The sequence below is a fragment of the Equus asinus genome, chromosome 1 (genome assembly GCF_041296235.1).
Source record: "Equus asinus isolate D_3611 breed Donkey chromosome 1, EquAss-T2T_v2, whole genome shotgun sequence".
Taxonomy (NCBI): Eukaryota; Metazoa; Chordata; class Mammalia; order Perissodactyla; family Equidae; genus Equus; species Equus asinus.
The window spans coordinates 163,465,773-163,488,470 of NC_091790.1; the positions used below are offsets into that span (position 1 = coordinate 163,465,773).

Below are 22,698 nucleotides of genomic sequence, written 5' to 3' on the forward strand. Positions count from 1 at the left end.
AGTCTTTTTGGGCACCCCATTGTCATTCAGAAGGAGAAGGGTACTAAAGCATTATTCGCATTTCGACCTCTCTGCTAGGCATGTGCTAATCATTTGATATACACTAAATAGAAAACTGTGGGTTAGAGGGGTTATGTAACTTGCCCAAGGTCAAGATCTAGTAAGCTGAAGGCCCCAGTGGAACACAGCAGGTTTGCTGTGCTCAGAAGCCAGGCTGTCCGTGTTGGCTCTGCCTTCTGCACCACCTGAGCCTGTAGCAGACTGAGTTCTCACCTTCCTCATCTAACATTCCACTGTTGCTGTAGGAATGAAAACCACTTAATAAACTGAAGAAGGTTCTTTTGGAGATTCACCAAGATCCATTGTTTATATGATCCCAATTTTGGAAGCATAAAGAAAGAAAAAAGAAAATATGTAGAGTATAGGTTGTATTAAAAAAGCCTGGAAGAGTAGCATCAAATGGTAATAGCAGGTTTTTTCCTGAATAGTAGAATAATGAGTGATTTTATTTTGGGTTTCTGTTTTTTTTGGACACTTTTATTTTATACTTTCAACTTTTGTAATCAGAAAAACAATTTTTTAATAGTGAAAAGCAAGACATGCTGTCCTCCCCTTGTGACATTCATGTGCTCTGCCACAGCACAGGGGCTCCGGATGGCTCCTCATCTGAAAGCAAAGCCTGGGCACCAAGATCAGGGCTTGGGAGAAGCACAGAAAGAAGCAAATGGCAGGAGCTGACCCCAAACAATCCCATTACAGAGGGTTGGGGGCAGGGGGAGATGCTGACACTGGTTCAGTTCCAAACCTAACTGGGAAAACATGAAAATGGTTACCATCTGGAGCCGTCTGGTGATGAGAGGTGAGAGGTGAGGAGGGGAGGTGGAGAGGCTGTGTCTGCGGCCAGGCCCTATGGCTCTGACTCCAGCACAGGCGTTGCCTTCTCTGGTACCCCTGAGTTTCCTCTGTAGTGAGAGACAGGAGAAAGAACTTCACCTCTCTGTGACCTTCAGATGACCCAGAAACTCAAAGGGAGTGGCCACTGTCAAAGTGACATTTACAAATAATGGAGTGTTCCATAGAAGCTGGACCATGTCTTTATAGATCTGTCTTTATAAAGTAGTAAAGAAATGAAAAGCAAATTTCCTGTTTGTGTTCTAGAGAATGTGTGACCTAGATGGGTGGTATTATTCATGATTATCTTGGCAATAATCAGTTCCTTTCCCCTCTTATATCTTCTGAAGTGCCATTTTTGGCAAAAGAGCAAGGGAGAAATATTATATGTTGAGGAAAAGGAAACAGTAGGGTTCCCCCTCTCAACTCTCTCTCTCAATTCCATGATGAAAGTTGTGAACAGTAGAGAGCTAGGATTTCTTTATAGGAAAATCATGGTGAATGAAAGCTTCTTATAAGTGCTAGAATATTCTGGAGGAGATCCTGCTAATTGGAAAGTAAAAGGGCTATTGTGTTTTCTCCAGGGAGACTTTGGAAGCAGACAGTGACCTGAACTCAGCAGTACTTCTAGAAGGATTTGAAGTTTCACCAAAACAAGGCTCTCTTCTTGGGTTAATTGTTTGTCGGTGTTGGAGGAGTGTTGTGAAGGAATGAAGGATCTTGTGTGGGCCTAATTTTACGTGAATTCGTCTACCTTTGCCATCAGTTTTTGTAACTCTTAGAAGGCAGGGATCTTATTCTGTTTATCCATTTGCTCCCTTGACAACTATTATGGAACCTCTGTTATGTGTATATCTCTGTGCTATACATTGAGGATATATATATATATATATATATATGAGTATATAACAGTAGGTTGACTGGTGATCCCCCAAGATAGGTCCACATCATAATCCTCAGAACCTCTGAAGTGACCTTATCTGGAAAAAGAGTCTTTGCAGATGTAATTAAGTTAGGGATCTTGAGAAGAGGAGATCATCCTGGATTATCTAGGTGGGCCCTGAATCCAGTGACAAGTATCCTCATAAGAGACATACAGAGGAGAAGACTGACACAGAAAAGGAGACAATGGAACCACGGAGGCAGAGATTGGAGTGATGCAGCCACCAGTCAAGGAATGCTGGCTGCCAGAAGCTGGAAGAGGCAAGAGAAGGCTTCTTCCCCAGAGCCTCTGCAGCGTGGGCCTGCCGACACTTTGATTTCGGACGTCTGGCCTCCAGAAGAGTGAGAGAATACATTTTAAGTCACCCAATTTGTGATAATTTATTGTGGCAGCCACAAGAAACTAGTACACACGTAGACACATGTATACATATGTGTATATTATATATATATCAGTGTACAAGGCAGACAAGAAGGTGCCTGGTCTTGTGGAACAACGGAACATGAGTTCATCAGGGAGGATAGGCGTTAGACACACAATTGGAATAAAGAGTGGTGAGGACTCTGATAGGTGAAGGACAGGGGATTCGTGAGAACACACCAGAGAGACTTAATCTCAGGTTAGGCAAGATTTCCCTAGGGAAGGGTCATTTATGCTGAGACTAGAAGGACAATAAGAGGATTTGACATTTATTGAGTACTTGCTTTACACCAGACGATGTGTTAAGTGCTTTCCTAAGTTATCTCCTCTAACCCTTTAAGGTAGGTACAACTATTATCCCCATTTTACAGGTAAAGAAACTGAGGCTTGGAAGATAAATTATTCAAAATTGCCTACCTAGCAGGTCTTAGGGCTAGGATCCAACCCCAGGCACTCTGACTCTGGAACCTCAGCTTTTCTCCATTATACGCCATTGCCCTGTAGTATGCAGGATGACTAGGAATAGGACTGAGACTGGCTTTCTGGGCTTAGGCACCAAGCAGAAAGCTTAGCACACTGTGACATGTACAATAACCACTTCTTACATAAATCACTCCTGCAAAGTTCGTATCTTGTTCTGCAGAATGAGAACTTGGAGCAAAAGGATTGGTCTCTTTCACAAATGATCTTGGTCTGGCCTTCTGCAGAAGCAGATACTAAAATAAGGACTCCAGTGGAGGAGATCCCAGGAAACACTGGTGGGGGAGCGGGAAAGTGAGATAGGGAAGGGAGGCAGCCAAGATAAGGGTTCAATATTGATCAAGTTCCTGCTGTGGGAAACTGAGGTTCAGTCCTGCTGTGGATCCCTGGAGCCAGCGTAGAGCACACTCTGGAGTAGAATGTACTACCCCTTGGAGGAAAGGGAGCTGGGGTATTTATACGCCAACACCCATTGCTCTTTTTTTGAGGGCTCTTCACAGGAGGCATGAATTCCCCTGTACTTTTGGCCTCCCGAGTAGCAGCTAAGGCCTCCAGCAGAGAAGCACCAGGCATTTCTCTGAAAGGTTGTAATTTGGGCCGGGGATACTGGGGTAAGAGGGGCACAGGGCCGTGGGGAGAATACTGAGAACATCTCCTACAGGCTAACGGAAGGACTTATTTCCCAAGGTTCCTGGATCTGAGGTTGGATATGGAGAAAGAGCCTGGGCATTATTGCCCGGAAATGCCAGATCTCTAAACTAGACAAGCAGTCATTGCGTGTCCTGAGTCTCCCAGCTCAAACCCAAATTCAGTCAAAAGCCTTGCAATGATGAGTGACTAAATCAATTCCTTCGTTTTCTTCTTTCTCCTCTTCCACACGAGCAAACTCCGTTCTTTGTGGTTTGAACAGTGCCTCTCTTTCAGGTGAAATATTGCAGAGAAATAAGCAACCATGTTAGAGGGTTGGGTGTGGGTCATGAGCTAGAAAAACATAGATAAGGAGAGGAAACCTATATGGGGAGGTCATCTCAGACCCTCCGAAGCCTGTGATACAAATTTGTCCTTGGAAGAATAGCAAACAATCTTTCCTACTTTCCTTTTTGGGGGAGGGTGTGGGCGAGCGGTGGGGGTTGGGTCTGAAACCTAGCATCTCCCTGCATATGTCAAGTCTGGTGGGAGAAGAACCTTTGGGCCCTGTGTACCATTTGGAAGCATTTCCCTTGGGCTTCACGAAATTGAGTGTGAAAGCAGGTCCTCTTTGTGTAGAAGATCGTTACCAAATCCTCGTGAAGGAGGACGTGCTTGTGACGGGACTGGGGATGGAAGGAAACGGATCTCTTCGCGCTCCTGCACTGCTGTCAGAGGTCTCCTTCTCAAGGAAATAGAACCCCACTGAAATGAATTGTTTGGGGGAGGAGGGAGAGAAATATTTTCTTTACCAATTCAAGAACCCTCAAAATCCGTAGAAAGGGGTTCATTTCAGAGGCCTCAGAGGAATTTCTGGAAAAAGAGGTCTAACAACATCTCTGTAATTCCCCCTAAGGATAGAATAAAATAAACTCCACATCTTTGGAAGTAGTAACAGCAGTGAACCACTTCAGAGGCTGGTTCTCAAACTGGGGCGAGGAATCCCTGGGAGGTGTCGAAGGCTGAAGTTGTCAGAACATCAAAGTGTTGCCTAGTGATGGCAGCAACTCTGAGACAAACTGTGATGGCAGGGGAAGGGGGGTGGCAAATGGGGCAGAGATAAGAGGAAAAGGAAACACAGAGGACTATGGAAGCCCTCTGGAAGAATCAGACACTGAAAGAACTGGAGATATGCTGCTCTCACCTGCTGAGAGGAGAAGGTGTCCAGGACTGTCAAGTCTATGTAAATAAGTGTTTGCAAATAGTTATAAAGTGCATTCATAGAAAAGATGAGGTACAGTAAGGCTAACATATCAGTTGATGATTGCCATTGAGAAGACAGTTTGTTACTCACAGTTCCCAAGAGGAGGGGGGACGTGTTGGGGGGGTGCATAGGGAGAAGCACTCGGGTCAGTTAGAAGGCAGAGGGAGAGGAGAGGACTGTGGACAAGAGCCTTTATTGTGGTTTCTGTAGGAAGGGACAGGCAAGGCAGGGTAAGCTGGCTTAAGATGGGCTAGTGTGAATGATTTCAGCAGACTCAGGGGCCCAGGAGCTCTCCCTTGTTGTCTGATACCTGGCCCTGGGGTGAGCAGCACAGATGGACAGTGGCCTGGAGTGTGGGAGCCCAACAAAGGAGGTGGTTGAGGTGTGGGCTCTAGATTGCTTGGTGTGTGTTTGAAAAGTGTGCTCACAGGCAAGTTGTTCCTATCTAGGAATTGGCTAACCCTGGGGCCGGCAGTCCCTCCAGGGTCAGCGAGGCCCCAGATGTCACAGCATCGGAACACAGAAAATAAAAGACATGGTTAATACAACAAGCTGGCTGGGAGATGGCGAGCACCATTTTTTTCTTTTCCTTTTTAAGCCTTTCACAAAAGGTTAAAATATTTTGCATTTTAAGTCACGGCCCCTAAGGGCCACATTGACCAGCCCTAGTGTATCTGCTCGTGAACGGAAACGGGTATGTTTGTCCCAGGCCTCATTTGGAAAGGAATTTGAAATCTTTCTCTGCAGAAGGCCTCATATGCATAAGTACAAAACCTTATTCATTGATAATAAACTTCAATGGAAACTTTTAATCATGTTTTAAGGGTTGCCGTTTCAAAGCAATCCAGTAGAACCAAAGCCTTCATTCTTTGAGAGATGTTTTTATGCAAAATCTGTTGATACCACACTTTGAAAGCGAATTAATGATGAGCTTGGGTAAGCTGGGTATTCAAAAAGATGTCAAGGAGAGTCCCCCATTGGAAATATGGCCTGTACTGTGTTATTAGAATGGGTTCCTGTCTCAAGCCCACATGTTGCAGCTCTGAACTCTGGTTCCCCTTCTCTCTCTCTCTCAGGTTGCCCTGCCAAGAAGAAACCAGTCAGAAAATTACACATAACATTGTATTTCATTATATGGCATTATCGTTACTTCTATTTGCATGTTAATTTTCTAGAATGGGATGCCAGTGCAACTGCATACATAAGACTAGGGAGCATACAAAGGAGTGGGTGGTTTACTACAGAACATAGACTCCTGTGTTTGACTTAAAAGAAAAGCAATAAATACAAAATGTTTTTAAATAGGGGGAGCTTTAAACCTCAATAGACTTTCTTGGGCTTGTTAGAGCAGTTTGGTCTCTGAATCACTGAGTGAGCTCTCAGGGAGAGCTGAGCGCTTGGAAACGGGAGCACATGCATTTCAAAGCCAGGGCTGGCTCTGGGAGCTAAGGGTATCCTGGTGCAATGCAGCGTCCAGAAAATGCAGCCAACTGTTCACTCATGTCCAAAAGTCTGAGGCTCACATTGGAAAAGTTCTCTCAGGTCATCTAGTGCAAAGCAACCCTCTTCAAGTCTGGGCCCTTGGATTCTGTGCTAATCCTATCCAATTTTAGCCTCTGTCTGAGGGCTGCTGACATGGAGACTCAGCTCTCAATAGGCTGTGCCTCATGGGGACAGTTGGAGTTTACTCCTGCGTGATGGCTTTATGCCACCACCCCTGGGCTTGCCACGGGCTCCCACTATTTGTCAATAGTATTTCTGTAAATGCAGAGTCAATTCTCGTGTGATGTGGGAAGAGGTAGAACTCATGCCATTTCCAGAAGAAAACATTCTCATCCTCACTGTTCAAAGGCTGACATTGTAGGGCGAAGAGAGGGAGCAGAGTGAGAAGGGCCTCTCCTCTCTGCTCGGGCTTCTTCAGCCAGCCCGAATGACCCCAGCGACCACGGGCCCAGAAATACAGGCCACAGTCCCCTGCAGGTGTTCATGGTGTCATTCTTTACAGAAACAATAAGTGGGCAGGAAAGAACATGAGCTTGCTAAAATTTTGATTTTTCCATATGAGAATATAAAAAAATTCTCTCTAGTCTCTGCATCATTTCACAATAAAAGGACATTGTAACACCAAAAAATATGAATATATTGTCTTAAGTTTTCTCATTTACTCTCTGTCTGGAGAAAATGTTGGCACAGATTGCTAGGCTAGGTAGAAACAATTGACTCATACTTATCGAGTTTCTACCAGGTACTAGCTACTCTTCTAAGCCCTTACATGTATCATCTCATTTTTTCCTTTTAAAGTTCTTTGATGGCTTCATATGGTCTCTTGCGGTGATGGCAAATGACTATTTCTGTCACCTTGGATTCATGGATTTGGCTTTGCTTAGGGCATTGGGTAGACAGGGATCCTTACATTACCAAGGCTCTGCTGGAAAGAGTGCTTGAGTGACAACAGTGCCTGACGTGGGACTGGGCGTGCGTTGGATGGCAGATAGGAAGGGTGGGTATTTGCCACCCTGCAGCCCTCCAAAAAGAGTTTGAAAGTCCTCAGTGGGCAAGTGAGGTGCTTTACAGTTTTTGGGATGCCCTTCTAGACTTGCCTCCTGCCCCCTTTCTTTAAATTCAGTGCCAGTGCTTCTCCAATGATAATATGCTCAGGAATCTTCAGGTAATCTTGTTAAAAATGCAGATACTTACTTAGTAGGTCTGAGATTCTGCATTTCTATCAAGCTCCCAGATGTTGCTGGTCTGAGGACCACACTTTGAGTAGCCAGGCCACTTACCATTCATTCCTGGGAACTGCCATGTGTTTTTATTCGTCAGTTAATTAAGGTTACCATTTATTATTTACTGAGTTCCAGACCCTGTGCTAAGTATTTTACATAAAGCATTTTATTTAATCCTGACAACAAACCTCTTAGATAGGTAATAGTATTACCATCCTATTTTACAAATGAGTGAAACAAGACTCAGAGGTTAAGTAACTTCCTTGGGTTTAGAGGACAGCAAAGGGCTTGAACCCAGGTCTGCTGGACCACAAAACATTCATCCTAACTCCTTGCAACTCAGCCTGAGGATTGGCAGTATCAGCATCACCTGGGAGCTTGTTAGGAAAGCAGAGCCACAGGCCCCGTCCCGGACCCAGAATCAGACTCTGCGCTTTATCAAGATCCCCGGTAATTTGTGTGCACATTAAAGTGCAAGAAGTGTGCTCTAAACAACCATGACTTTTCAGATTTTCTGATGGGGTTTCTTTCAAAATAGGAAGTCTCGAATCACAATTTTTACCATATCATTTCAATCAAGGATTTTTTTTGTTTTTATATTCTGCAGTTTTGATGCCACAAATTTGACCCTAAGGGCATTTTTACTAGGTTGTTGGGGGAATTTTTGGCTTGATAGAAATAATCAACACAAAATAAAACTGACAATGGCCAAGGATGCAAGCAGTAAAACTTATTATAAATGAAAACCTGCCTAAAGGGTCATTTCATGTCGGTCGTGAACTGGCTCAGCAAAAAAATTAGATTTGGTAGAAATAATCAACATGAAATAAAACTGTCAACAGCTAAAACTGCACATGGCAAGACACAGATAAAAAAAACTAATGGAAGAATCAAGTCTTAAAAAAAAGTTAAATCTGCAAGATTGGATCCAGAAACATTGAACTTGTTAGAAATAGTGTCCTCAAAAAGAAAGCTCACAAAGGCAGAGATTATTACTCTAAAATTATTTCTAGACAACGACAAAACCCTGATTAATGATTCAGTATTAAGTTCCACGAATGCAGGAATCAGTGTGTCTTATTTACTGTATATTCCCAGCATCTACATCAGTGCCCCGCGTATAATAGTAATTCAGTTTAAAATGCACTGCATACATTATTCACAATAGCCAAGACTTGAAGCCACCAATATGCCCATCAAGGGATGAATGGATAAAGAAGATATGGTATATATATGCAACGGAATACTACTCAGCTATAAGAACAATGAAATCCAGCCATTTGTGACAACATGGATGGAGCTTATGGGTATTATGCTGAGTGAAATAAGTCAGACGGAGAAAGCCAAACACTGTATGATCTTACTCATAAGTAGAAGATAAAAACAACAGCAAACAATCACATAGAGACACAGATCAGGTTGGTGGTTACCAGAGGGGAAGGGAGGAGGGAGGAAGTTGAAAGGGGTGATTAGGCACACGTGTACGGTGATAGATTGTGATTAGTCTCTGGGTGGTGAACATGATGTCATCTACACAGGAATCCAAATATAATGATGTACACCTGAAATTTATATAATGTTATAAACCAATGTTATAGCAATGAAAAGAAATGCATTGCTCAAAATCTTAAAATTTACAAGGAATACAATCTGATTAAAAAAATTCAGTAGAAGTGAAAATGGAAGAAATATTGAAAATGGTTTAAATGTGTAGTATAGAATTTTTTCAAAGAAGTAAAATAATTTAATGGTCTTTGATCCAGAGAATGCTTTTCATCCGAGAAAGATTTCAAGAGAAGATGACTCATTAGCTTTGGCAAAATTTGGATAAGAAATTCATAAACATGAGTTAAAATAGGCTGGAAGAGTGAGATCATACTATCCACCTGGTCAATGGTGGAGTCAAAAATATGGAGCAAAGCAGCTGCACAAAAACAATCTGGATTTCTTCCTTCTGGCAGCAAATCTTAATTATCCTTCAACACCTAACTGAAATTTAACATCTTGCATTAGGCCTTTTCTGATCCAAAGCAGGACATCTTGCCCCAATGTTTTCACCCCTACCATTCAGACCCAAGGACGTGTAGACTAGTGAAATTCATCAAACTTGAATGCAGACTTTTGAGAGCACTGAGAATGTTTTCATAATAGAGCAACCTTTCAATATCTGAGAAGAATGGCTTACAATTTTATTGTAGTTTAACTAAGAAATAAATACAAACTATCAGATTATTATTCAATTCATACTATATATTACTAAAGATAATATAAAATAAAAAATGTTACATGATTAACTGCCTGAAAAGTCATCTCTTGTTCATAATATTGAAAACTACAAAAAAACACCAAAAATAAGAACTTCATAGAAATATTCAATATAAAACAAAATTGTTCATAGTTGAACTATACATGGTAACATTAGTTTTGATTAAAATTGATGGAAGAATAAAAACTTCCTTCAAAATTTAGATCTGAATAATTGAACTCAGGAAATTGGACTTAATGAAAATAATCACAGAATAAAGTTTACAATACATTTCAGTACTTATGCTTTTAAGTATGTTCCATAAAGACAAACTAAATATAAGAGTTACGTCTTAGAATGTTCATTAAAAAGTTGTTTGTAATAGAGAAAAGTTAGCAAACGCTGTTAAATGTGGAGTATTAGGAAAATATTAAGTAAACGATGTCACCTTCTGTTGATGGTCAATGGCTATTTCCCAGAGCAGCACTCTGCGTTTAGATCTGATTATTTTTATTTGTTCAGAAATGAAAATAATGTTTTCACCCTTCTCCTTAGCAGTTTCACAAGCTGGCATTTTTGTGGGCGGTTGTGTGATGTCGCTAAGAGTGTCCGAGCCTTGGAAACGCAACGGCTACTGCTACTGCTGTTTCACCTCCAGGACGCCAGACACCAAGGTAGTGTCCAGGGCTTGAGTTGCGGCAGTATTGAAGGATCAAAATGTAATCTCGGTGATCGTCTAGCATGCTGGGACCTAGAAGTTGGAGGGTGGAAGAAAGAGATAAACATTAAACATACTCCACAATCTCAAGTAAAACCTCAACACCCTGTCTTTCTTGATTCATTTATTTATTTGTGCAACAAACATTTATTGAGTGGCTAATGTGCACCAGCCATTGTTCTAGACAATGGTCTAGATTTAGAATAGCAAATCTAGAGCTTGGATGGCGAACAAAAGAGACGAAAATTCCTGCCCTCGTGGAGCCTATGTTCTGGTAGAGAGAGACAGTAACAAAACAAAATAAGTAAATTATATAGTATTTTGGAAGTTGAGTAATGATATAGAAAAATGAAAGCAGAGAAGGGATATAGGGAGTGCTGGGGAGTGGGGCTGTAGTTTTAAATAGGGCAGTCAGAGAAGGATCTGAGGGAGGATGACATCTGAGCAGACTTGAGGGAGGTAGACGAGTCAGCCATGCAGGTATCTGGGAGAAGGTGTACCTGGCATGGGGAGGGGCTTCCCTCTGATATTTTCTTGTTTTAGACTTCATCTCTGGCTCAGTCTATGGTGCTAACGACTTAAACCTTGAAAATGGACTCCAGATTAATGAATTATTAGAATTTTGGAGAAGAGATCCCAAGAGTACAGAAGTATCTTAAGCTTTGTTAGAAATTATTTCAAGTCTGTGGTTTTCCAACTGGGCTAGGAACTTGTGAGGCCCACGGGCCCTCTCTCTGCTATTAGGGTTTATATTAGCGTTTTCAAAATGTGTTCTTCAGGAACTCATTCTGAGTGATACCTGCTCAGAGAAAAAAGGGTCTCATTCTTAAATAAATTTAAGAAACACAGTGTGCTCTCTTCCCACTTTGGAGAGTACCTTTGAAAAGCCCTGCAATAAAGAAACCTGTTGACTTTGGTTTAACCTCGAGCTTCCCTAATTTATTCTCATGCCATGGCTATTAATATCCAATGGAACAGATGCTCAGCAGAGCACCCTGGCCCACACAACAGCGTCAGGTTGGTTGCAAACTGCCTGGTAATTGTTCCTTAACTCTATCATAATGTTGGTGTTGTTGAATTGTAAGGCAGGGCTGGGTGATAAAATTCTCCTGCATAACCGCTGGGTCCTAGACATGGAGGACAAATACAGAAAATCTTTGGGGATGGAATTGACTTACTGGCTAACGGTTGCTTTGAAAAGATGGTTGGAACTGTGGCCCTAGAGAAGAGGTCAGTCAGGGTTTTCTGGAAGGTGAACAGAAAAAACTGGGGGAAGGTAAGGCCTTCTCTCCAATGTAGACCAACCCAGAGACCTAACTTTATTGCACAACTAAACATGAGAGCATGAGAGAATTGGAGCCAGGAGGCGAGGCAAGGCTGTGGGGAATTTAGGGAGTAGACCATTTCTACACAGAAATCTCACAAATTATTATGTTTTCTTGTACGCTGAACAGGATCTGGGCCCTGGTTCTTCTCTTCCTCAACTTTTCAGCCACTCTTTAATCTTCTTTCCTCTCCTTTTTTTCTATCCAGGACTTTTATTTCCCATTTCCTATTTTTCCTGGTTCCTTTCAATTCTTCCTCTTTTCCCCTCATCCACACTATCATTCCACACACATCAGTGACCCACCCCCTCTGCGGCCGGCTTCATGGGGGCTGTCTTCTTTCCCTGCCTCCGTCTGGTCCTTTTATTTCAGATCTTTGGTCAACAGGAAGCCAGACCTTTAATCTTTGATACATCTTCTTTCATAGCTACCTCTGTCACACCCATGTTTGTAAAGCAATTCTCTTTAAGTGTGTTTATATTTTTAATAATACATAGGATTTACATGGTAACAAAATCTCCTGTCTGGGAATGTGAGGTAGATTTCCATAGTCACTGCATTCACTAGTCCTAGGGATTTATTCAATCATCCATTAACCGAGGAGCGCTTATGTGTGAGGCACTGAGGCTAGAGAGATAGACGACACCGCTCTGCTCTGAAGTGGCTGAGGGGCCAGTTGAAATACAGGGAAGAAAACAGTCTCAATAGAATGCAGCAAGTGCTCTGTGAGGGGCCAGGAAAGAATGCTGTTGGAGAAGGGTCCCACCGCCAGCGGGGGAGGGTCGGGGAAAGCTTCTCAGTCTCAAGGGTAGCTAGGCTTTATTTAACACTGTAGCAAGAGGTAGAGTAGAAAACTGAATTTTGGAAAACTTTTATCATCCACTCTCAGCTTGAGAGCTTCTTAAAACTTAAAGGCTTCTCTGATGAGATCAGTGGTATTACTAAGAAATGGAAGTTTTAAAAATATTGTATAATGAAAAGTGTCAACATTTGGACAATCTGCATAATTTCCCAATGCATTATGTTACAAAATCATCCAGGATAAAAGATACAGGCAGAAGGCAAGATAGGCAATGGATTTCATGTAATGTAGTATAAAATGTTCAATTACGTGATATCAAATTCTGTGCTGCAGCTCACCTTTAAGAAGCTAACACTTGTTGAATTTTGGTGTATTAGAAAATAAAAATATCTACAATTATCTGGCAATATTATAGAATAGTCCTTGCTTTTCCAACTACATAACTGTGTGAAGCTGGATTTTCTTTAGATACTTCAGCCAAAACAACATACTGCAATGTCCTGAATGCAGAAGGAGAGAGAATCCAGCTGTCTTTGTTAAACCAGACATTAAAGAAATTTGCAAATATGTAAAACAATACCACTATTCTCTCATTTTTTGGTTTCAGGAAATATAGTTATTTTTCACAAAAATATATTATTTATATTAATATGTAACTTTTACTATTTTAGAATTAAGTAATATTTTAAATGCTTCTGGGTTTCAGTTTCTAATATGGTAAGTATTGCTAGCTATAACCTATATAAATTAAAGCTCTTTGGGTCTTCAGTAATTTTGTATTTATTTATTCTTTTGGTGAGGAAGATTGGCCCTGAGCTAACATCTGCTGCCAATCCTCTCCTTTTTGCTTGAGGAATATTGTCCCTGAGCTAACATCTGTGCCAGTCTTCCTCTATTTTGTATGTGGGACACTCCACAGCATGGCTTGATGAGTGCTGTGTAGGTCTGCACTTGGGATCTAAATTGGCGAACCCTGGGCCTTTGAAGTGGAGCACACAAACTTAACCTCTACACCACTAGGCTGGCCCTCATCCTCAATAATTTTTAAGAATGTAAACAGATCCTGAGACCAAGAAACTTGAGAAACACTGGACTAGACAATCGGTTTTTAGCTTCCGGAAGTCAAAACTACTGGTTTGAGACTTGTGGGCACAATGCCCTGAAGGCAGCTCAGAAGACTCTCTCTACTCTGGTCCTGCCCCTACACTTGGAGAAAGGTGAGTTTGATTTTTGCCAATAAAAGTCTTTTTAGTAAGTCCCAATTATCACTTTCAAGTACTTACCCTTCCTTACATGAGAACTCTGCTTCTACCTGTTGTCAAATATAGAACTTTTGAATTGCCGTGGGCTAGCTGTCCATCCCAAGTGAATTTAGTTTTCTGCCTTTGGCAAAGTCTCATGCATCCCTATGATGCCGTTCTTACCTTAAAGTTGTACAAATATTTATTGAGTGTCTCCTATGTGCAAGGCACTTTTCTAGGAAGTGGGAAGACAATGGTAATGAAGGAGATGCTCTTCTGCTCTAGTGAAGTTGATATTCCAGTGAGAAATTAATGGGTAATACTTGATTGAACACTTACTGTGTCAGGTTCTGCACATTTTACATGTAGTGTCTCCATTTCATTATCACAACAATTCTCTGAGCTTGAGGAAGTATCCCCATTTTACACAGAAGGAAACAGGCTCAGAGAGATTAAGAAATTAGCCCCCAGTCATTGCAGTGGACACTCTTGCTACCCCTCACCAAGCTCTCCTCTGCTCATCTTCACCAGTGCTGTGCATCCATCCCTAAGTTTGGTGTGTCTTGCTACTAAATGGCTTGTAGCTGCAAAATTCTTCAGAGGATTGCCCATGAGCAACCATAGCTGCCCCATCTGTGCCCAAGTGTCCAGGAGTTTACTCCTGAACCTCCACCCACTAGCTGATGGCCAACTGATGCTCAGGTACGAAAGCCCAGCTTCCTTTGCCTCTGCATAAACTCTGGGGTACAATTTACTCTTCAGAGCTTTCCAGGGACCAGGCTGAGGCTGGTCTTTGATGAATTCAGACCCTTGCGTAGCTTATTCTTCTTCCCTAGTCTGCTTCTCAAACTTTTACCATTTTTTCCTGGGAGTTCTTTGTTGATACATCACTTACTTGAATCTTCGGCTTAGGGTCTACTTCTGGGAGAATCTGACTGAAGACAGTTATGGATCAAAGTGGCAGAAGTCAGGATTTGAACCCGACGCCATTTGACTCAAGAACATGTGCTTTTAACCAGCACACTTGGCTGTGTGTTCCCAGTTTATTGATATGGGCTTGTTGGTGACGTGGTCCATTCAGATGTTAATTCTATAAAACCACTTTTTCTATTTTGCTACAAACAAGGGTGTTTCTTTTTACCTTGAGGATATGTGTTCTTTACTCTTGAAAAAAGTCCTGCACAGAGAAGAAAGTAACATTCAGCTAGGTCATCCTGCTTATTTAAAACCAGTCAGCTGAAAACAAGTATATAAAGGCACATACCAGCTTCCCCCTCCCCCACCAAAGTAAAAATAAAAGAAATATTGATAAACACTTCTTTCCTAGCACCCAAAATGGCAATAGATAAGTAAATGGAGAAATAGTAGGTTGGCAATAACATACCACGGGCTCCTTCCATTGGATCAGCAGCAGCAGCTAGAATGTCATAAGCTGTTGTCACCTCAAGAGAGGAGAAGCAGTAGCCTAGTGTGTGTGTGGCAGATACACCGTCACTGTGCTGAGCTCTCCTTTCTGTGCTGAATGCATGAACAGTTACTCCTCAACACCCTTGCCACCCCTTGACTTGGTTCCCCTAAACTTGAGTCCGGGTGGCTATAACTATCCACCCATTGCCTTTACAGAAAACACTTCTGGTCTCGCCTCTTGGTTACTCCCTTGTATTGTGGAGTCCTTGAGTTTATCAGGTGTTAAAATTCACAGGAGGCACAGGGACACATATCCTCAAAGCAGCCTTAGTATCAAAGACATTTCTGTGAAAATGAGCCTTCTCCATTACTACAGAACTGTTTATTTTTTCAATTAATGAAGGATAAGGTAGTCCTCTGGGGAATTGTGGCCTGGAGTCCCAGAATTTAAATATGTATGCTAAATGGGAGGCTAGAGAGACCTTAGATTAATCCAGTTCTTGTGACATCTGGAGCTGGGGTTGGGGTGGGGGTGGCTGAGTTAAGTGCTGACTTTGGAAGGAGCCATTCTGTCCAAGTTCGAGTCCTGGAGTCAGGTTACACCTGCAGGCTTGGAATGTTTCACCTAGCTACCCTAGGTCGAAAAGTTGACAGTACAATCTTTGACACGGGTATCTACTCTCATCTGTTTTACCTTTTCCCTCCTCCTCAACAAATGGCGTCTTATAGCTAACTTGATACTTTGCATACAGACTTTAAGACTCAGTCTATTTTCTGATTTAAGAAAGAATGAGCTCCAGTGTAAGCCTCTGGGGGCCAGATTAGGTGTAGCGAACGCGTCCATGATCCATGCTCCTCTTAGGTTAGACTGAACACAGTGCTTTTCTTCCTTCTCTCTATTAGACCTGGCAGGTCCATTGAGTTTCAAAGCAAGCATATACATAGAAATTCAATAAATTTTGTAACTCTGCTCTTGGAAATTTTCTGTAATAGGAATTGGCACAATAAAAAGGTGGGGGAGCTCATCAGGAACTAAGATTATTAATGAAGGTAGAGTAAGAGGCCACACTCTGAAAACTTCCCTTTCTGTTTCCTTCCTTACCGTATGTCTTGCCTTTTCTAGTCTGAAAATACAGATGCTGGAAACTCCCCTTGGGTGGGGATGATCAAAGACCAATCTGATCCCGGGCGAGACTAGACTTTGTCACAACCTTCAACAGAAAGCCCCAATAGTATTTTAAAAATTCACCTTCAAATTCATGGAACTGAGAAATATTTACATCATTTCATCGCTTATTGATGTGAGTATGTGAAGTCTTTCACAGGAGAAACTTCTTTTCATTGTGGCATCAGTTTAATTTATAATGGATGGCATTCAGTCCCTGACTTGTCTCCTCCTTTCCCTCCCTTCATGCCATTTCCATTTACTTGAAAGAACAGTCTCTTGAACAAAATATGTGTTATGATCTTAACACCTCTGAACACCCTATAAAGTCTTCTTAGGGTCCAGGACATTGTGGATTCATGTTTACATAATGAAACTTAAAGAAATAGAGAATGAGAAAGTCTTGCGGCTTAAAATTCAGTTTAGAGTTTGCACTACCCATGAAATACAACCACATCCAGAAGGTGGATTTCCATCTCAGCTCAGAGAATACTAACAGGTGGAGCCTGGGCAAGATTGAGAGGCGGGAACACTTGGTTTGCGTCCACAGCCCCCCCACTTCCCAGTAAGTGTCCTGCACCCTTCTCCCTTCTCCTCATTCATCTCTTTCCACTGCCCTCAAACCCATCAATTCCGGTCCAGGTAAAGTTGGGTTTTCAGCTCAGCGTCAATGAATTTAGTTCAACATGTTAACTTCCCTCGGCATTTCTCTTATTTTTAATTATGGGAGGAAAAGTTCTGTCCTTTTAAAGGCATTGTGGGGGGCCAGGAAGGGTATTGAGGACTCAGAAGGGAAATTTCTTCAGGAACTCTCGACCAAGAGAAACACCATCTGAAAATGCCTCAGCTAACAAAACTGAGTTTAGGACATCTGCTTTTGGCCCATTCTCATTGACCACCATGTCCCTGGAGACTGGTTTTCCTCCTAATATGGTGAAATATGCCAAAAGCAAGTAAATTCTCCTGTGGGATTTAGAGGATTTAACTGAATCACATGGAAAGTTACCAGATCTTCTGAATGATTTATGTGGTGGAGGCATGGCTCTGTTTGGACGAATTTTTTGCTGTATCACAGGAAAAAGAAAGTGAAATATTCAGTATGTACTCACCAAGTGGTTCCAAGGGCCTTGCCTTCAAAACAGACACAGTTAGTTTTAAAAATTAGTTTAGAAATGTAAAAAAAGAAATCACATTTTTATAGTAAGCGTAAACACATTGCCAATATTTTTCACTGATGTTGTAAATAAAGTCACTTTTCTTGTTAGTGCATCATTTACTGGCTCACGAATAAGAAAAAGGCATGTAAGTGTGTTCTTTATTTTTTTTTATTTTTTAATTTTTGTGAGGAAGGTTGGGCCTGAGCTAAGATGTGTTGCCAATCTTCCTCTTTTTGCTTGAGGAAGATTGTCCCTGAGCTAACATCCGTGCCAATCTTCCTCTACTTTGCATATGGGACACCACCACAGCATGGCTTGATGAGCAGTGTGTAGGTCTGTGCCCAGGATCAGAACCTACAAACCCTGGGCTGTCACAGCACAGTGTGTGAACTTAACCACTATGCCACCAGGCCAGCCCCTATAAGTGTGATCTTAATCTAAGTGCTAACATATTGGATGAAAATGTGAAGTCCCTCAAATTTATACCAAAAAACACATGAGATAAATTTTAGAAGCTGTAAACCACATGAGTATGCTGGGTCCCAGACGCATATCCTTTTTCCCTCAAAAATCTACAACATCTCTTAAAAGTTGAAATTCAGTTCCACTTAGAAAGGCATCATTTCCATTCTCAGCCCTATTTTAAAATGGAACAGCAGAAATCAATTCTAATGGGTTTTGTTCACATCTTAGTGACCCTAGGGAAGTCCAGAGAAAATCTACTTCTCAATGAAACATTTAGTTAACGTTTACTACCAAGACTCCAGGTAGTGTGTGGTATTTTTCTCAACAACTGCAGTAAAATGCATTGCTAGAGAATCAGGAAAAAAAAATACAACTGAAGTTTTGCTTTTCAAAGGCATTTTCAACTGGAGAGGCAAGAATTATCCAAGAATCTTACATTATAGTAAAGAAAAGAAGGATCTGTTTTTTAAAAATATAGAATGGAGGGATCCAAATGGAATTCGAGTAATCACAGTTACCTTCTGCACTGCAGCGAGCGCTTCATGTTCCAGATGTGTTTGGAAACGCCGTGGGACCCCTCCGAATTTGTCTCCTTTCTATGCTCTACCTAACAGGTTTCTATTCATCAATGTTCCTCATACAGTATAAAAACCAGTAGTGGTCCAAGGAGGAAGCTTGGGTGCTTATTTAGAGTAAGTGACTAATCTTCTTGGTTTAGAAATGCGGTTCTTAAAATATTAGGTTTATAGATTGTTTTGAGAAACAGATTAAAGGCAAGAAATAGGGAACATACATCTCACATATACATTGCATGTTGCATTCAGTTCCAGGGTTCCAAAAATTTTAGGTCTAGGACATCATTACAGGAGAATTTCCATTAGGTGTACTTAAAGAACATCATGATAAGCAAGAGGGAAGAAATAGGATTCTGACCTTGGGCAATGATATAGTTCCTTTTACTAGTAACCAATTAATCCAACCGATCAGAATAACCTTTGCCCTTGCTTTTCAGTGGTTTTTAAAAAAGGAACAACACAAAATGGCACTGTTAGGGGCTTTTTGGAACTGGACATAGCATCAAATCGGCTCTAAAAAAAAAACAAATGACTATAATATAGTATACATCAAATTCAAGTTTTAAATGCTGTTCAAGCTAGAGAGGCAAAGGAGGAAATGCTGATTATTTGGGGGAGAACCAGCGGAGGGGAGGTGGGGAGGGAAATGAGAAGGGGAGGCCAGATGTTCAATTTTCAACATCAATGTTTCCGAAGCCAAGAATATATTGCTGACCCAGCCATGATAAAATGCGCAGGGATTTCCAGCAATCCACAGTCAGCTGACCTGTTTCAAGAAGAAAAACAACAATTATAAAATAATAAAGTTAGGCTGTAAATATAATTTTCTTATCCGAGATTCTGGTTATTTATACCTCAAAATGAATAGCTGCATAAAGAACTTATTGTTTCTCATTGGAACAAGCTTCAAGCCCACAGAATGTCTTGACTTTATGAGGTTATCAGAAGAAAATGTATTTTTATGTGATAGACTGACATCAATTTTATTCAATAGCCAATCTGACACGTATCAAGATGCTATCAATTATATCAAAAACAAGTAGGAATCTTCATTTTACTCTTGGTTATGTGACAATATTGTTCTCCTTCCAAAAACTGCTGGGAATGATTTCTTTTTGCTTTTCATTCGAGCCATTTTACAAGTTTGTTGTTGTTGTTAGAATAAAATGATTCACCAGTAACACTGAGCTATACATTGCCTTAATAATCTGACACTTTGTAGGTTTGGCTGCCTAATGACACCACTTAAAAGTTTGCATTCTGTCCATCTTTGATTTGACCCTGCAATTACCAAACTGAAGAAAATGGCTTTTATAAAGATATGAATCCAACTGAAACTTTCAAGATTGGAATCATTTAATTTTTGGAAGCTGTGTTCCATTCAAAAGTCTTCTGTGGTTTGTGTACCCCAAGAATGATTTTCTATCCAAGTCATATTTGAATAAAGCAGTGTATAACAACATGTCCTAGGCTTCCAAGAAACCTAATCTGGTGCAGGGCTGGGAGTCCATTATCTTTTCTTCCACCACCCTTTACAACACGGGCTGGTAAGAAGTTTGCTTGAAAGCTCCCCTTCATGAAGACGATTTTATGGCGTTAACCAAGTCACGCAAAAGAAGTCAACTTTATGTCAGATTTTAAAAATTTTATTCCATATAGGTATATTTTCTTTTTAAAGATGTTTTTTTCTTTTTCTCCCCAAAACCCCCCAGTACATAGTTGCACATTTTTAGTTGTGGGTCCTCCTAGTTGTGCTATGTGGGACGCCACCTCAACGTGGCCTGATGAGCGGTGCCATGTCCATGCCCAGGATCCGAACTGGCAAAACCCCGGGCCGCCAAAGTGGAGCACGTGAACTTAACCACTCGGTCAGGGTGCTGGCCCTGTATATTCTCTTTCTTGTCAAAAGATTCAGTTTATGTTTTTCAATACCAAAGAAAGAGTAGATTATTTTCCCCAGAACTAATCTGGTTGTTCTTTTTTTTCCCTTCTATTCAAGATAGACAAAAATATTTTTGCCGTTTTCTTAGCAAATCTTTTTCCAGATAACAACTTTGCAACTTTGATAAATATGTGGTAACTTTGTCTTGCACCTCGTTGTTGACTTAAATCTTTCATAATACTGAAAAATCCCAACTTTCTAAGGCTTGGGCCTATTTATTCCTGTGCCTTAACCTGCCCTGCCTTTCCTCCAGACAAACATAATTCCTGTCTGAGGCCTCTAAAATGGATAAGCTAAACAAAAATGTCAGTGATCCTAGGAAATGCATACTGAGAAATAAAATGAATTTTAATAAAAATCTGGTGAAAATATGATTTGGTGTCGAGTAAAGAGGGTGACAGTGTTTGCTGTACTGTCTGTAATCTACTTAAAAATATTTCAACATGGACTTCCAGGTGATAAATACTTGTGTTAATTTCCTTCTATACCCAAGTTGGCCTAGTTACCAACTGAAGCTTCCTAACCAGGGGTGATTGGTTAACATTTGAAAAACTCTAATCAAGGGTCTTCAGGAAGTTAACACAAGGTATGGCAGGCAACCTCCCTGTGTCCTTGCTCTTGTGCAGCATTCCCTTCCCATGAATATGGACTGGAACACAGTCAAATGGAGTACAGTAAAAGGGATGAGATGTCACTTCCGAGATTAGCTTATCTTGTTGTGACTTCCATTTTGCTAACACTCTCTTGCCTTCTAGCCTTGCTCGCTCTGATGAAGCTACTGCCATGTTGGAGAGGCGTACATGGCAAGGTGTATCTGGCAGCCTCCAGATAGAGAGAAACTGAGACCCTCATTCCAAGAACCCAGGAAGAACTGAATCCTGCCAACTACCACATGAGTGACCTGCGAAGCTTGTCCTTCCCAGGTTGAGCTGTGAGATGACTACGGACCCAGCTGACACCTTGATTGCAGCTTGTGAGAGGGCTTGAAGCAGAGCACCTCATTAAGCTGTGTCTGGATTCTTGGCCCACCAAAACTGGGAGCTAATTAATGTTGCTTTAAGCCATTAATTTTTGGGGTAATTTGTTATGCAGTAATAGACAACTAATACACAAAAGCTACAAGGATCATGTTTTAATCTATACTAGTTGATCTAACTATATACTGACAATAGGTGAATTATATGGCATGTGAATTATACCTCAATAAAGCTATTTAAAAATGTTAAATAGTATAAATAATATTAGAAACATATACACATATATCTGTGAAAGGAGTGGTGTACAAAATATATGAGTTGGCTAGAAATAATGTACAGCAGAGTATCACCACCTTTACATATAAGAGGCATAAGAATAAGTCCAGGGCCCAATACTTTTCTAAATGGTGCCCTAGACCTGCGATTCTCCTTCAGCCCTGGATTTGGCCATCGCATGGAGGGATTATGTGGCTTGATTTGACTCAGGTCAGCTAAGATCTACTGCTAGAACACTGTAGCCTTTGTCTCAAGTAGAATCTTCAAGCAAGCCACTTGGCAAGGAGTCTGAAGGATGGAGTCGATACTTCCCTGTGCTTACAAGAGCAGATCCCGAGACAGTTTTGTGCCTGCATGTTAACAGTTGCTGTTCTTGAGGAAGAATTTGGTCAGAGACTTGCTTTCATTGTAATGTGCTACCTACTACTGAGGATATGTGAAATCTGTAGTTCTCACCGTTTTCTAACAGAGTCTAAAGAAATCAACGACAAAGAATGGGACAGTTGTGAATGACCAAGTTGACTCAGGCCATTCTGAAATAGTGCTGATGTGCCAAAAGGTTAATACATCAGACAACTGACTGTTTCCCTTGCAAGATAAAGTGGGCCCTGTGTGTCCCTTAGCATTTTTCTTTGTTATGGCAAGTAATTAATTAAACTGGCCCTTCAGCTGAGACATCAGCTAATTTAAGCAACCTTAGAGAAACAAAGGTCCTACTAGTTATTCTCTCACTCAGAAAGCTTCCATGGTGTCCTATTTCCCAAGAACCAAATCCAACTTCTTTGTCTTGAATATAAGGCTGTTACAACTTTTGTTTTCTTTATTTTTGGCCCTGAGCTAACATCTGTTGCCAATCTTCCTTTTTTTTTCTCCCCAAAGCTGCAGTGCATAGTTGTATATCCTAGCTGTAGGTCATTCTAGTTCTTCTATGTGGGATGCTGCCACAGCATTGCTTGATAAGTGGTGTATAGGTCCCTGCCCGGGATCCAAACTGGCGCAGCTTGGGCCGCCGAAGCAGAGTGCGTGAACTTAAGCGCTCGGCCATGGGGCTG

General features: G+C 41.3%; 1 long non-coding RNA gene across 1 annotated transcript in view; it reads right to left on the reverse strand.

Annotated features, from left to right (window-relative positions):
• Window positions 1-17,595: 17,595 nt before the first annotated feature.
• Window positions 17,596-22,698, reverse strand: part of LOC123282974 (uncharacterized) — a 32,738-nt gene continuing 27,635 nt past the window's right edge. Inside the window, exon 3 of the long non-coding RNA XR_006523369.2 lies at window positions 17,596-19,217. This is a non-coding gene — a long non-coding RNA (uncharacterized lncRNA). The remainder of the gene's footprint in view (window positions 19,218-22,698) is intronic.